At 44.1% G+C, this 17,707-nt stretch overlaps 1 protein-coding gene across 4 annotated transcripts in view; it reads right to left on the bottom strand.

The window, feature by feature from the left end:
- LOC133351440 (SH3 and multiple ankyrin repeat domains protein 3-like) overlaps positions 1-12,489 on the bottom strand; it is a 631,852-nt gene extending 619,363 nt beyond the window's left edge. For 2 of the 4 annotated variants that reach the window (XM_061566655.1, XM_061566657.1), the window contains exon 1: positions 12,144-12,489. The gene's annotated coding sequence lies outside the window, so the exon portion shown is untranslated. The remainder of the gene's footprint in view (positions 1-12,143) is intronic. The other 2 variants (XM_061566654.1, XM_061566656.1) reach the window with 2 other exon arrangements.
- Positions 12,490-17,707: the final 5,218 nt, after the last annotated feature.

Genomic DNA, 17,707 nt, shown 5'->3' with positions numbered 1-17,707 from the left:
TTGACATACTGTAAGAGTTACACAAACTACTGTACCATCTATCTAGTTGTCAATTGTTCATGCGGCGATCCACATATACAAACACAGAGACAATTTCAACCGAGAAGATGGATTCTGGCTCAGCAATCATTGGAAGGACGTAATAAACCATTTCGGATCTTAACTGATTGTTGTTCACGTTTAAAGTGACTTTCAGACCGCAGTCCACTCACTGGCATTAACTGTGTATCTTGTGTTCTCCACAGGGAATGCATTATTTGCTCCGCTGCGGGTCTCCTGCCACTGATCTCCCATTGACATGTTTCATTGCTTGTACATACTATTAACATTCCCTCCCTTTGTTAATGCTACCCCCTGCCCCCTCCCTTTGGTGCTGCTGATCCTGCATAATGCATGGGCATAATATGACTTTAAAACCCCCCCGCCCACCTCCTACGCATTTCCCATGAATATGCTAAATTCATCTTGATATGCACATTCTTTTGTTAAGGCGCTCTTCTTCCACCTCCAACCCAGCTTATATATAAGCTCCAAGCTTGGCAGTGTCTCATTCTTCACCTGAAGACAGCTGCTTGCGTTGTAGCCGAAACGTCGTGAGAATTATTTTATTCTGTTTTATTTGTATTATTTTATTACTTCCCTTCTACGTGACTTTACCGAAATAACCAAGAAGATCTTCAGCACGTGTTGGCCATGAAGCATAAGCTTCTGAAAGCAAAACAACAAAATTCTTACATCTTAAACTTTCAAATTGTGACAATACACCCACACTGGTGGCAGTTCTTGAAGCGTTATTTAACACCTGCCAGGGGTGTTTGTTTGGGTATGTGCACATCGCAGCAAAGTCTGCACTGACAGTATGATTCTGACTACTGTACTCTGTAACTATAATCGTCTGGCAATTTTTTTAAAGGCATTAGCAAATGCCACGATTAAAATAACCAAATGAGAGAATGTGCATTTCCTTTGGTAAAGGCGACAATTATTTTTTTTAGTCTGTCAGTTGTTGAAAAGACATTGACTGACCAAATGATAGCAGTGCCAGCAATAAAAGACTTACATTGTGTTAAACAAACAAAAGCTTCAGTTTTTTTTCTAGAATGTTGTAGCATCCCAATGATTATTTTCATGAAATTGAAAAATGTGTCACGTGAAAAACACACATTTATAATATATGTAAGGTTTTCTTTAGGCATTCAAATGAACACATTTATTTATCAGGTACATCATCTTCCATCCACTTGTTTTACATTTGCCACGTGACGTGGTTTGCCTACGCAGTTTGTGCATTTCTATACAAAAGATGTAAAAAATGCATTTGTTGCCCGCTGTGATGTCTCTTCCCGTGTTATGGAAGTGTGCCAGAACAATAGAAAATATATTATGTGTGTGTGAGCTAAAGGGAGTGACTCGTGGGTTTCAAGCCACTTAAAAAAAATAACAATCCCTTCACACGGAATGCCCGTATTGGCACATCTCAAAAGGGTGAGCGGAAACGTACGGATGCGGCGAATTTTTCTCGAAAAATTTCAATCGTTACTTCATTTTTTTTCTTCCGCTTTTAAATATTAACGTGATTACCCCTTCATTCACGTGATTACCCCTTCGTCAGATGTCTACTCAGCCATTCGTCCCCCAGAGGTAAACAAAATAAGCAGCGCTCTGTATGGAGGAAAACGTTTGTTTGGGTCGCGAAAATAAAATGAGAGGAAAAACTTTTCACATTGCCGCAGATGGCAGATATTTACCGAGGTTTTTATTTCTAAGAGACCGGTGCGAAGAGAGAGCATGAATGACTGTGGCCGTGATGACCTCTTCATTTTCATCTCGAGTCCACGAGTTTGGACACCACTGTGCAGCCCCGCAGGCTCTACTCGCAATGTTGTTATTCCCAACGATACCAACAGCAGCAAACACCAATCCTGTTGTCTCAAAGACAAATAAAAAAATAATAAAGCAGGCGTCAGAGACATCACTCTCGTAGAAGCTCTGGAAGCTTCAGCTTCCCCGTGCGAACGTCGCACACAATTTAAAATGTTTTGAGCGTGTCTTTTTTATTCTTCTCCTTATTGTATCTACCGTCGCAGAAATAGAGTCGGTAACAGCAGGGGGCCCGCGGGCTTGTGACTGAGCGACATTGCGGGGCTCTGTCACATGGCACGGTTTTCCCGGCATATAAATGTGGCGCGGCTCCGCCGTTTTGAAGTTAAATTGAACAAACAGATCATTGTGTGGCAATCATTAACCAACTTACTCCATCTCAATAGCAGGTGGCGGGAGAAATGTCAATAGATCACATTTCATTTTTGTTCACCCGTTATCAATTATGGTCATTAAAATGTTGTGTTATATTTAAAAAAAAACATTTATGAATGTAATTATTATAATTCAAGAGCAATTTTCATGCTTGGACATATAATAATTATGTCGTGTATTTTCCTCCACGATGAGCTTTATATACATTCATAACAGTTAAATGATGGCTTGCGCATGAAGTCATTAACAAACAGCTGCCGTCTGCTGTAGCAGTCTGTTTATTTTGCATAATTTTTCAAATACTGCACTCTCGCTCCAGTCAAAGAACAAATATTCCTAATGCGCCTTGTGCCCATGTTATATTCTTTAATAATTCATATTTTGCTACCTTATGAGAATAGAAATTACCTGTCTTTATTATATACGTTTGCAGTAGTGCACGTCGGTTAGAATTTAAAACAAAAACAAGGAGCTCGTCTAGGGCCTGAAGAAAGAATGATAGAGAAGAAATCATAAAGCTTATGGAGCAATTATACGTGGATATTTCCAGCAAAAAATCATCATATATGGCAAAAAAAACTTTGCAGACGAAGAGAATGATTTTCCGTGTCCCAATATGAACAATGAAAAGCTTCCCATAACCGTAGAAAATAACCTTGAGCATCATTAAATAACTGAGACAACCTGTTGGATGGTCGGAACACTAACTGAATGTTTACACGACGCCTCAATAATTCGTGTGTTCAAAAAGGGAGGCAAAGCTGATTTGAATTTCAGAACCACAGGTCTCTTAACACACGTGTATAACCTACTAGCTGTACTACCCGGCTTCGCCCGGGACTTGTATCCACCACGGCCGGCCGCCTTTGTCTCCCCAGTGGCGATGTTAATACGCCACAGCAGTTACTCGTTTCGCCATGATGCTGGTTGCAATTACCAGCGAAACGTCGTACTCAAATTGTAAATGTTGTGGCTTCAACACACCGGTGGGCTAAAGCAGTGAACTATTTGTCTTTGTCAACGTGACACATTTTTACTGATTGGCCGTGTCGGGTGGTGGAGGGTTACGACACATTTATAAATAACGCGATCTAAACCCAAAAACGTTGATTATGGACACACATACATACACACACACATACATACACACAAACACATAAACAGACGTACATACACACATACATACAGACACACAGACATAGACATAAACACATACAAAAAAACCCACATACATACACACACAGACATACACACAAACACATACACACACATACATACACACATGCATACAGACACACAGACATACACATAAACACATACACACATACACATGACCCGGTTTCGCCCGGGACTTGGATCCACCACGCCCGGCCGCCTTTGTCTCCCCAGTGCCGATGTTAATACGCCACACCAGTTACTCGTTTGAGGCTGAGTCGACCTAGGGGAGGTTCAAATAATCGTCACCGGTGGTGGCCGTGAGCGGGAATCGAACTCGGTTCGCCGGGTTGGTAGCGCAGCGTAGCGTTAAGCACTACACCCACCGCTCCTCACACACCATACACGCACAAACACACACACAGACACACACAGACACACGCAGACACACACAGACAGACACAGACAGACACACACACACACAGACAGCACGCTAAGCACTACACTACCGTTCCCCACACACCACACACGCACACACACAGACACACACACACAGACACAGATAGCACGCTAAGCACTACACTACCGTTCCCCACACACCACACACGCACACACACAGACACACACACACAGACACAGATAGCACGCTAAGCACTACACTACCGTTCCCCCTACACAACACACGCGCGCGCGTCCATAGGTACACATACACGCGCTTGCTGCAGACACACACGACTTTCAGGGTGCGTACGGCAGTAAACGACTGAAATAATAACGCGGCGATGCTGCGTGAGGAACGCCTTAGACCTGCAACACATTTGTGTAATGCGAGCGTAAACACACAAACACATACAAACACATACACATACATACACACACATACACACAAACACATACACACACATACATACACAGAGACAAACACATACACACAAACACACACATACATACACACAAACACATACACAATACACACACACATACATGCAGACACACAGACACACACATAACACACATACATACACACGCATACATACACAGAAACACATACACACACATACATACACACACATACATGCACACAAACACATGCACACACGTACATACACACATACATACAGACACGCAGACATACACATAAAGACATACAAAAAAACCCACATGCATACACACACACATACACACAAAGACATACACACACATATATACACACATACATAGAGACACACAGACATACACATAAACACATACACACATACACATGACCCGGCTTCGCCCGGGACTTGGATCCACGATGGCCGGCCGCCTTTGTCTCCCCAGTGACGATGTTCACACACGACAGCAGTTACGCGTTTGAGGCTGAGTCGACCTAGGGGAGGCCCAGGTCCGTTTCAAATAATCGTCAGCGGTGGTGGGCGTGAGTTGGAATCGAACTGGGGTCGCTCAACCAGCTTAATGACTATTTGTACAAAGAACATATAAAGAATCGATTATAATAACCAGGCTACAGTCCACATTATAGACTGGCAGTACACGCACTCAGCTTCATAAGCAGGCTAGAGTGTACATGATAGAGTGGCAGTACGCTCACCGAGTTTAATAAGCAGGCTACAGTCTACATGATAGACTGGCAGTACGCTGACCCAGCTTAATGACTATTTGTACAGTGAACATTTAAGTAATCGATTGTTGGCGCGTTGGGTTTAAAAGTAATATAAATTGCACACATTGTGGTGGGGGTGGAGTGAAGAGTAGTAAAAACTTTGATGAATTTACCTCAGAGTGGCGTGGTGGGTGTCGAGGCCTAGTAGCGTGCAGAGCCTGCGGCCTCGCCAAAATTGTCCACCCGGCAGAGGCAGGGTACGGGTGGCGTTCCTTCCCCCCCCCCCCCCCCTAGCGCTCGAACAATACTGTGTAATGGCTATTATTTAATTAATTACGGAGCCTATGAAAGTGGCGAAGGCGTGGCTAGCCGTTGGCAGGGGCAACCGCCGTCCAATGAAACTGCAGCCCTTGGCGAAGGCGTCGCTAGCCGTTGCCAGGGGCAACCGCCGTCCAATGAAAGCGGCGAAGGCGTCGCTAGCCGTTGGCAGGGGCAACCGGCGTCCAATGAAAGTGCGTATGGTCCGGGGATACACACACACACACACAGACAGACACTCACGATTTTATATATATAGATTCATGAAGATCAAGAAATGGCCAATTTCAAGGCCAATCAACCACAAGAGCAAAGCTAGATTTTAAATCGTTTCTACCAATGACCACGTAAATAACACAAATGTAGAGGAGACAAAACAATCATGAAGATAAATGGTGAAGGGAATAACCATCAAAGATTTTCTGAAGCCCTCGCCATCCCTCACGGTTCCGCGATATAAAAATCCGACTACCACGTTTGCAAACGAGCCGGTTTTAATTGCACCGCCTGCCAGGTGGACGTCCCCTGGAGGACACGATGCATTCCGTGGCTGCCGCTCAGTCACCAGTCTTGCAATGTGAAAATAGCGTCAAGTCTGAAATTTCGGCGGTTTTTTCACCAAATTAAAAGAACAAAGTCACATGAAGGAAGTGGTATAAAGAAGAAGAAAAAAGCAAAATAAATTAAAGAATTCCATATCAGCTTCATCCACAGTGGATTGATAATGGTTGATGATGAATTTGGCCATTATTGAATATACAATCTCCAGTTTGTTCCATATAATGTTAATACGAATGTTTTTTTAGTTTTTACCACAAAGATCGCATTTTTTCACAAATCTGAATTGCAATTCCACATTTCCATGGCAGGGTTCAGTTCATCTGACATTTGATTTCCCACAATTTGATAACCATAAATGGGGATATGCTCAATATATGAGTATCTGGTAGTGGAATTTGCTTGCTTTCTATTGGTTTTAGCATCACAATACATTGAAATCAATGTAAAAATAGTCACCTCTGAAATTTCAACCATTTCCCCACAAGGTGAAACATGTATTTAGATGATTAAGCTGCTATAAATTTAAACGTGATCAGCCACTTCGTTGAGCTATCATCATTTGTGGCAAGGTCACTTTTGAAAAAGAGCTAAACAGCTCAGTGGGCCTTGCCTGCTAAAATAGATTTTAAAAAATTGTTTAGTAAAATAGTTAATAAAGCAAGTGAGGGAGCAAGCCTACCATTGGTGAGCAGGCGGACGCAGTCGTTGGCACGAGCGGGGATTGGCAGAGCCCCAAACTCTCCCACCACAGCTTAAACTTCCCACGTATTAGGCGATACCGTTTTCGCAGTCATCGTCATCATCGTCAACAGCAATGATCAATCCCTCCCCCCACCAAGCCGTTGGCATCTCACACGACTTCTGTGATGTAGTAATCCACCAATAGCACCTCCGAAACGAAATTATTCAATCTCTCCATCTCCTCGAAAGCATTCAAGTTCCTTGGTGGGTCACTCTGTCACTGTTGTTGACCATCGGCCATCACACTCGAAGGCAGCCCATCCTGCGGATGGGCGAGGTGATATGACGGTCACACGACACCTGAAGCGAGATGACAACCGGACACTCACCATTCACCAGTCATAGCATCACCTGATCCCCACCACTCACCAGTTTGTACAATACCGTGGGAAGCCCATGGAGACTTCATGGTACCATAATTTAAATTGAGTCTGCATCATACACTGGGCTATTTTAATTGTAAAGCAGATTATTAGCACCGGGACTGCTAAGCCAAATTTTTGGAGCAAAGGTCAAATTATTTCATTACTTCAACCTTGTGCACATAAACCATCATACCATAGGCATTCAAATTAAACCTCATTTATTTAAATTTGCACAGCAGTAGTGCAGGAATTCTCCAGACACGTGGATGTATTTATCTAGTGCAGCTACGGTATTTACCGAGGGAAACCTGAGCGAGCCACAAGACTCCCTATGAGGAGGGTCCTGCATTGAGGTGTTTGGCTAGTTACCGAAACAGAGAAAGTTTTGAATGCGAGAGAACACCGCAGTAAATCAGAAATAGCCCATGGGTATGAGGAACGTGCCCGAGAGGACGTCGACCAAGGAGATTGAGCAATGAAAAAGGTGCTACGTGGATCGTTACACCACAGAGCTGTGAGCGATGGTGGCAGCTTGGGCAGACCTTCATCTGGCAGTGAATTGATCAAGACTGATGATAACGCTCGAATTCTATAACAGCTCAGCATACCTACTCGCTTACTACCACCCTACAGGCTCTCTCGCTCCATCGCCGGTGAGCGTGTCGTACGCATGAGGATCTTTGCAACATTCTGCAAACTCCAGCAATTGTAGCGCAGCGCTATATTCGAGACGTGCATCGCCGGCGGGAATGGGCATCGCTCCCCCAGCCAGCTCACAGAGCCGGCTAGCGGTGGTTCTGCAATCAGGGACTGACAGGGAGCAGTGATACAGAGACAACTGCACACCGGTTTAATTCTTATTAGAACTCACCAGTGCAATACAGTCAATGCTCACTGCTGCAGTAAAAAGGGAGCGATGCAGTGAGCATTGAGCCAACGTAGAAGATCCCTGGGTTTTATCTGCCATGAAGCTCAAGGTCCACCATAAACCACATCCACTGCACGAACCATGGCAGATGCATATACAGTACTTGATGCACAAATAGGAACATAAAAACTCTCCAGTGTGCGACTGTAGTCATCCCGAACAGACCGTACAACATATAATGATGCAATGTCCGATCCACAAATACGAAGGAGACATCACAGCGATTATACACTCCGCTGTTCGTGACGCATTTATCTGGCTTGACCACCTGATTGTGGAATTGTAGTTGTTGCTCTCAATATACATCAGCCATATGAAGAAGAAGACTGCTGCAAAGTCTGCCTTTGAAAACCACATATGTGATGGTAACCTACGACAAAAGGATGACATTTTTGCGTAATGCACAGAGCCTGTGTGTGCTCTGTACATGCGTCTTCGCTGCGGTGTTGTTTGAAATTTATGATTTTCTGGCCCACACTTTTAATCTATCAAGATGGGGTTTTCTCGTCAGATGCAAAAGAGCCAAGGGCTACGTGCCAGACTGAAGCAAAGGCCCTTAGATTTTACGTCTAAAAGTATGAATACGTATAGTGCCGCTGACAAGTAAGGCGCCCATAATTGCATTTTGACTGTGGCAAAATCACATTCATAAATAGCCCAGTCTGCCGTCCAAGGGACTCGTATGATCGACAGATGCCGAAACACTGGCCGGGCATTGCAGGAGAACTGTACAGCACGTTGACACTGAGTCCACCAGCGTCATCGATGATGACGTTTGTGGACTCAGCCACCTGCCCGAGTACGGTTCACAGAACCGCACGTTCTGCGGACTACGATGGCGATGTTGTACACCCATCGACTGAAAACGTCCACATTGCACCAAGGTAACATCGCATATAAAGAACACGTGTATTAGGAATTGAAACCCAGGCAGTGGCTGTCCTTTGGAGAGATTGGCCTTCGCCAGAGTAAATGCGGAATTTATACCGCGATCTACCCCAAATGCGGTTTGAGCAAGAAGACACTTTGATTTGATTCATGAATAAAGTAAATCCCCCTGGGGAATTAAAATATAAACATTATACCAAAGTATATACGACAATGCTGCCATGATGTAATGGTCAGCACACTGTGTTTAGTTTATTGTCCTTTCCACCGCACCTCTGATTAGCAAGGTTGGCTACATACGGTGCGAAAGAAGTTCAACATACATACATCAGCATGGGAAAGTAGGCCAAAACACCCTCCACAAGGGCTCTCTAGAGTACCCTCTGGTTTATGTATGTTGAACTTCTTTAGCACTGCATGTAGCCAACCGTGCTAATCCGTGGAAGCTCTTTTGCTCATGCCACTGCTGGTAAGAAATTACAGGGCTCTCTCTACCTTAACCTACACGCCATTCGGCTTTCATCCAGTGGCGTATTGATAAAGGGCTGCTAATTAATATAGCGTACATAAAATACATTTGGAAACTATGACTGCATAAATTTGTGCAGCTAAACACGGCAGACATTGCTCATAATTCAATTCAAGGCATCCCGGTGCATAAAGAAGCTGAAATAAATTCAGCGGTTGGATAAATACATAATGCAAAACCCTATCATGCCATGCACACGAGAAAAAAAATCACTGAAATTGCCAATGCAATCTGTAAAGGATGCTACTAGACAACAATTGCATTTAAAATGTTCTTCTCATTTGAAGTATATTTATCAGCGAGTGGCAGCAATGCATGTGCACCATATTTTTTTCACACGCAACAATAAAGGTTGGGGATTCTGAGCAAACAGACCAGGGCATATATGTATGTTCTCTACATTCGTGCTGTGATCGTCTTCTGCTGTAAAAGAAAATTAAGTGAGGATGTCACCTAGTCCATTAGCACGCATTTCTCACACAGCCAATGTTAATTGTGATTTGTCGAATTAATTCTGTGCAGGTGCTAGCTGCCGACTAAAACATCCGACAGCAAACATGAGTGACCCACTGTTCACCAGTGGGTGGCACTCACGCGAAAAGTCCTATAGAGCCCTCTGTTTAAAGCCATGCAAATCCACATCAATGGTGGAACAATGCTGGGCGATTCATTTATCAACACCCCCACCGATTCCTAATGAGCCTCTTACTGGGTCCAATATTGAAAACCATCGCTTCCATATTGGGAAAGCGATGTTTGCATGTCCTCGGGGGGAGAGTTTTTAGAAAAAATTAAAAGTGATTTGAGATTGGTGGGAGATTATGGAGATGCTTCAAAACAAAACTGTTTTATCCGTCTCCCTATGAATAGATGTGCTCCAAATTTTCTGATTTAGCAAATATATCTAAAATTCCGACATACTACATGAGAACATTTGTACAATCCGATGATGTTTTTGTTTGTTTTAGTCCGATCCGAAAACTGGAAGTGATCTCACGAGTATGATGGAATGGATGTGCTTTTCCTGGCAATAGTGGTGGGACGTGGCATCGGGTGACATCGCTAGTGCAAGCACCAATATATATTTAGATTCATGCATCGTGGAAATAATCTGAAAATAAAAATATTCCTTAAAAATCCATAACCCCAAATGTTTATATCGGAACTCACCTCTATCCCTTATTATTTAGTGGGGTGTCTATAAATGGATCAGCTTCTAAATTTAAAGGCTTGAGGTCAGTTTAGTTCTTCCAAGCATTCTGCAAACTGGTTTAACACGTCTGCTTTCGCGACCAATATCATCCATAATACTGGTGTTTTTGTGGGTTAGATCGCATAAATATATAAATGTGTCGTTAAACCTGCCACCACCCGACACAGCCAATTAGTAAGGGGTTTGCCACGTGCCAATTCGTTACGAGTATAGTACTAACCGGTGTGTTGGAGAGCAAAGCCACAACATTTACAATCTGAATACGACTTTTCGCCAGTAATTACAACTAGCCTCATCAGGCTGTTGCCCGATTGTAAATGTTTTTGCTTTATTCTGCAACATACCGGTGTACTGTACTAGTAACGAATTGGCATGTTCTGTTTACGTAACAAACCTTACTAATTGGCTGCGTCGGGTGGTGGCGGGTTTAACGACACATTTATATTCACGCGATCTAACCCAAAAAAACTGTATTATGGATTTTGCAAACTGTCAGACGGCATTTAATGTTGTGTCAGAGTAACTTTCAAAGAAATTCTAACAATGATTGAAAATAAAAAAAAACACGTTAAGCAAAATCGAAACGTCCACGCGACACCACATCACTGACGAACAGCTTTTGAGTCGTTCTGTGCACAAAATCGCAACAAAATGAACCGTACGCTACCAGGAGGTGGTACCACAAAGACTGCTCTGGCATGCCTAGGAGTGGGTCCACTTGAACGAAGGCATTATTGCCTGCCACTCATATTGGCAGGTAGTGACCCCTTCAGACGAGCGCACTGAAACAGACCATCAGCCAAATAAACAACAGTTTAAGGTTAGCAACTCAGTTTTGCCGTCAGCGTGGCTACATTTTAGCTTTCATCGAAGACCAACTGGACCGCGAGTGATGAATTCTTGGGCCCTTTTAACAAAATTAAGTTTCTTATTCCAGATTGCGTGGGTCGTGCGCGTCTTGCGCGTTGTTGAAACGCAAATGAATTTAGCTGCGACGCATTCCAGAGGGCGCCATTGGAAGTGATCGTTCCTTAACGACAGTGAATACTGCAGCAACTGGTTGTAACACGGTAGGGCAGCTTCTAGAAAAAAAACACATGTGTCCCTTTTTTAAACAACCACAGATTGCCACGATAAACTTCGAGCCAATATGAGTTCAAGAACTCGTTAAGCTTTTGACCACCTTTCATTCCAGATCCTTTGCATTTCAGTCCAGGATAATTCCCTTGATGTTGAACTTGATATGCGAGTAATAATAATAATGCTGTTATATACACTTGCGTATGTCAAAACACCACCAATGCCCCATTCAGTGCAAGGCGTGTACCATACAGACGCCACATTTTACACCTGCCAGTTTTAAGTCCGTGAACCGCGCTCGGCGCTCCAAACGCGCGCAGCTTCCCCACCGCATCGCGCCGCATTCTCATCATCATCATCATGCTCAGCGCTCGGCTCACAGAACCACTCGGGGCATATCACAGACAAACACCCGTGCTTCTCTAGAAACTCCGCAAGGCAGGGAGGTTGCTAGGGTGGGAGGGAGGGAGGGAGGAGGGGGCAAATCACGTTGTTTTTAAACTCACCTTTCACTGCGCTGCCGGTGAGCTGGTAGCTGCTCCGATCGGACGAATCGGCAAATTTTTTTGTTGCAGACGAGGAGGAAGGAGGGAACGAAGGAGGGGGTTTTTATCCGAGGCTCCGCAATCCGCCGGAGTGAAATTTGTTTGCGCGCCTGCTGGTCGGGAGAGAAAGAGTTGGCAGTGCCAACCAGCGGAGCTCAGCTCCGACCGTAGCCACGTTACGCCGCGCGGGGAGAAGACTCACGAGATGAGCGGCGGCTGCGATGTCTGTCTGTCTGTGAAGCGCTATTCACCGCCGTTTTCTTCCCTTTCGGTCTGGAGTGGATCGCGCTTTGCCGCTCCAACACGATTGGACAGAGGGACCCCAAGAGCTTGGGTCGTCGTCACCGTGGCAACCCCAACGTGGAATGCCGACTCCGAAAAGCCCCCCCCCTCTCCTCCTCTCCCCCCCACTCGCACGCCCCCCCCCTTCCACGCCCCCCCCCCTCCTCCTCTCCCCCCCGCCCGCACGCCCCCCCCCCGCACGCCCCCCCCCCTTCCACGCCCTGGCCCAACCCTCTCTTACAGATCACCCACCCACCGATTCCACCACCCACACTGCCCAAAAGTCACCGCCCACCTCTCCACCCCCCCCGCCCGACCGCTGCCCGGGTTGCTTGCTGAACGCCACTCCCACGATTGCGCCCCCCCCCCCCCACACGTTCCTCTTGCATGGTGTGCTGAAGTAGAGATTTCACTTGGTCAGCGATGGATAGCGAAGGGGGATGAGGGTGGGGGGGCTCATTGGATTTCGCAACAATTGATGGGTCTTGAATCCGTCATATACTTTTACAGCCCTGGGGTCAACCTCACTGCTGAATTTTAAAGGCTTTCTACACAAAATGTTTATTTTTGGGGGTTGTTTAACCATACTTCCCAACGCAGGTCACTGTGGGTTTCGTGGATTGCAGCGCTAAAACTGTATCAGATAATGGCTCGCAAATGATGTAATCCGTGGTATAAGTTTGCCGGGTTCATCGTGCAGTGTGCAAACCACGGTGCCACACTGAAGTTTATCGATTAGGTGTGTGGTGGGGTAAACTGTGGGTGCTTTCACCTCATCCAAGACGTCTGCACAGTATGAAAGAGTAGAGCTCCCTCTAGTGGATGGCTTTTGTTGCCAGCAGGGACATAAACAAGTAATTGTAGTGCTGCGCCTCTACCTAAGCTGTCACTCTCATGCAATTTGAATGGTGAAGTGGAAAGCCATGTTTATCTCATCAAATTGTAGTCCGACTGTCTATGCTTAGCATCTGATTTTAAATGCTAAAAAGTGTATTTGGTTTAGACCACGGAATGATCTGAACAAATCTGTGTTATGTTCAAAACGTAAACCCCGACACAGCCAAACAAATTTAATTGTCACGTGTGCAACTGTTTTAACGCGTCACGTGTTATTGTTTCAGCTCACTGGGAAGTAGAGAAATTCTAACAACCAAATTGAGCAATTGTGAGAAATGCCCATCGACATGCCTGCGAGCCCAAAAAAAAATCGGCACGTTAAAACAGTTTAACACGTAGGCTTTCGCGACCAATATTATTCGTAATAACGTTTTTGGGTTAGATCTCGTTATTCATAAATGTGTCGTAATCCTCCACCAGCCGACACGGCCAATCAGTAAAAAGTGTCACGTTGACAAAAGATAAATAGTTTACTACTTTAGCCCACCGGTGTGTTGAAGAGTGAATACACAACATTTACAATTTTTGAGTACGTCGTTTCGCTGGTAATTACCAGCGAAACACGTGTACACTTGACAGTGTTATTTGTTTGGCTGTGTCAGATTGGTGGAGGGTTTCACGACACATAATTTGGTGAGATCGTTAAGTTGACCTAACCCAAAAATGTATTATAAACAGTGCCGGATTAAGCTAGTCCGGGGCCTGTAGCATATGTTATAAAGGGGTCCTAAAAAGAAAACACAAATATTAAAACACAATTTTTTTTACTTGCATAGTAAAGTCATTGTATTTTTTCATTTGCTATCCAGCCAGATAATACGACAAATCGCTAACCTTAAACACCCAGTCGTTCATAAAAGTTGAAGGCAGTATAGTACTATAGTAATAGAGCAAGTGCAGAATCACTTGATAGCTTGAAAGCATTTAGCGCGGGGACTCTTGAAAGTGCGGGGCCCGTAGCATATGCTACTTTTGCTACGAGGATAATCCGGCACTGATTATAAATCATATTTGCTCCGAAAGTCTACATGTTAAGCCTATGTCATAGCAATTGGACAATTCTGCATCCTCTGGGAGATCCTATTCAATCTCATTGATGTAGAGCCCCCACAGTGAGAATTTGATCGAGGCGTGAGTGATCCATGTGACAGAATGATCTACGCGATTCTCATTTCCTTTTTTGAAAAAAAACTAAATCCATACGATGTTGAGATGAATTGAAACCACATGATGCGGGAATTAATAGGGAATAGCATATGATCGTATTGTTATGTTAACCTTCAATGTATGCATCCACTATATTTGTTGTATTAAATTCTCATGGGTATTCGTTCCCTCTTTAAAAGCATGGATATGTGATTTTAGTACCTGTACACAAACATTGGAATCCAAACAGGACGCAGGCAGTTTGACCGTTAATCAATATGTCAATGTTGGCAAACAGTGCAAGCAAAAGTCCTCCATTTAGCCTTATAGACTATAGGGGATACTGCAGTCAGCAGGGAACTATTAAGACTAGCACGACACAAAAGTAGCCGGTGTCCATTGCACCATACACTGCCGCCGTTGTATCTCCCATGCTGATGTTCACAGAACACACCAACTACTAATTTGAGTTAATTGACCCAGGGGGAAGCCCGTGATGGCATTGGACACCGCGTGTTGCTGCTGACGTGCTTGGTCATTAATCGAATTCAGTTTGCTAGGATTGTGGAGCAGTTCACAAACCACTGCCAAACTGCTTCACACACACACGCATGTAAGGCAGACGATAATATTTCCGACCAAACTCTATATGAAGCCTATGCATCATCCAACGTCATATTTCAAAGAATGGAGTGGAGCGGTGGCGCAGCGGTTAGCAAACTGTACGATGAACTCGATGATTTAACATCGGATTACCAGCCACAATAACACCTACTAGCCAAAGATGGTGAAGTATGGTCAACACGTCTTGGGTAGGCCTCCATCCAGCAGCGTATTGACAAATGACTTAACGTATTGTATTATTATCATTATTAAATAATATATTTTAAGAACATGCAAAAGCTGCTACCTGATCATCATTACATGCAATCAGTTTTGCACACCTAAGATTTTACTCATTTCCTTTGATCGTGAGGTCACGTTGGGCCATTGTGTGGTGGCGTCATGGTCCAAATTTGCCAAATAAAAATCAATATGCAAAAATAAACTCATTGGGATGATAACATAGCAATTGCCGCCCCAGACTGTGAAAACTTGGCAGGATGCTCCTAAAAATGAGTCATGAGACTCAGTCAGGTTTTCATTGGTAAATAATAAGTGGAGGGAACGATAAAACCGCCCTGTTTATTCATCTACATGTGTTATTCCAACGAAGCCAAGCTTTCCACTGACAAAATGCTTGCCAGGCAACTGATAAGAGCTCGTGACCGATACGAATCTGACTTCCCAACTCTAGTCCAGTTTCAGGTTTTACCAGTTTGATCTGAGATCTACTACTCCGAAACGAGGTCGTGGAAAGGACGTATTTAAGAAAGGGGCTGTGTTTACTTTCTTTAGAGCACTTTGCACCTCTAAATTATAGCACTGCATTAAAGTCCGAAATTCTCACATAACACTTACACGACACGGGGCGCAAAGCCAACGCGTGTACGTGTGCAGCACCTTTGTACATCCACTGCTGGATGAGGGCCCTACCCTCACCATGCAACTGGTGGGTTTGATCGGACCGTATTTCTTCACCACGCTAATTATTGCTGCTTGCTGAAGACGGAGAGCTTTACACAGTCGATCACAGTCACAGTAACAACAACGAACTTTGCTGCAATGTCCTCTGTTGCTCACCACGTAGCCTCAGAGCGGCCTGCGACACTAGTCTGTCTTACTAATAGCGGTCTCTTAAAATCCTGCTTAGCTTCCGAGGTCTCATGAATTCCGGTGCATTCCGGGTGATTTGGTCATAGGCAAGTCACAGCTTACAACGATTTTATAATGTATTAGGCTGGTTGCTTTTAAAATCCAAAAGGTCCCTCTGTATCCTGGAGACACCTGCCTTAAAGAGCCGAGTCAGCGCATTCCAGCTATGTTTATATGAGGCGCCACGGTGGTGAGATGTTAACTCGCTCGCCTGGTATACAGAAGGACGTGGGTTCGATCCCGATTCCGATCCCGACCCCTGACGCCTGTATATTTGGAGTTTGCATGTTCATTCTCCCCTTAGTCGCGTGGATTTTTCTCCGGGTATTCCGGGTTTTCTCTCCACATTTAGAAACATGCTGTTTAGAGTATTTGGCTGCTATAACATTCCACGTGATAAGCCACTTTGTTGAGCGATCATTTGTGGCCAGGTCGCTTCTGAATAAAGAGCTATAGAGCTCAGTGGGCCTTACCTGGTAAAATAAAAAAAGTTTAGTTTTGGTTTATGTGGAGCCGATTAATGGATTGAGTTCGCGCATGGAAAAATCCCTCGTCTGTTACACATGGCTACACTCTACATTCGGGACAAGGTGGTATGCAATGGCAGTAAGTTTAGGAATTAACAGAAATGTACACATACACCCAAATGGAGTGTTGTCTGTAAATTAATAACATTGATAGCAAAAACCAGGAGACGTGAGATCAGGTTCAAATAAACTGAGTAGAGTATACGAAATAAACTGTTAATGACATTAATGTCAACGCCTTCTAGACTCCAGTCAATGCCATCCACCACGGTACACATTTTCACATTCATAAATCTCATTTCAAATGTAAAACTTTTACGTGCTGCACATGCCTGATGATTGGTAAACATATCGCTCATACCACACAGGATCTCAAATGTTGATTTGAAGCTTTCGTGACTGCAGGAATCCGTACTCTTTGGTTATTTCGGTAAAGTCACGTAGGTATAAAATAAAATAAGTCACGACGTTTCGGGCGCAACACAAGAGTCCGTCATCAGGTGGGAAAGCATGGTCTGCTGCTGAGGCAGACTGTTTAAAACAGTGATTTATTTTATTTTATACCTACGTGACTTTACCGAAAGAACCAAAGAGGATGAGTAAGCATCTCAAATCTTAACTCGAATCAGCTTCCTCGACGTCATGTAGAATGTTTATCAATTATCAGGCTCGTGCAGTGTCTAAATGACTTCGTCGATTAATATTGAAAGAAAACTGGTAAACATGAAAAGGCATACCACGGTGGGCTTCGAAGACCGGAGGATGAGTGAATCATGCTCAGTGCACAACCGTAACAATTACATTCACTCATCCTTAGCATTTGTAACATTTTGTACATGCAATGAAACTTGAATACCTCGAGAAAAGTGACGCATGAGGCAATAATCCTAACAAATAATTTCAAAACTAAACTATATA

Source organism: Lethenteron reissneri, chromosome 37, assembly GCF_015708825.2.
Source record: "Lethenteron reissneri isolate LAM-NWPU_2019-01 chromosome 37, ASM1570882v1, whole genome shotgun sequence".
Classification (NCBI taxonomy): domain Eukaryota; kingdom Metazoa; phylum Chordata; class Hyperoartia; order Petromyzontiformes; family Petromyzontidae; genus Lethenteron; species Lethenteron reissneri.
Note: the sequence above shows the minus strand (reverse complement) of the source record. Positions and strands in the feature narration are given on the sequence as shown.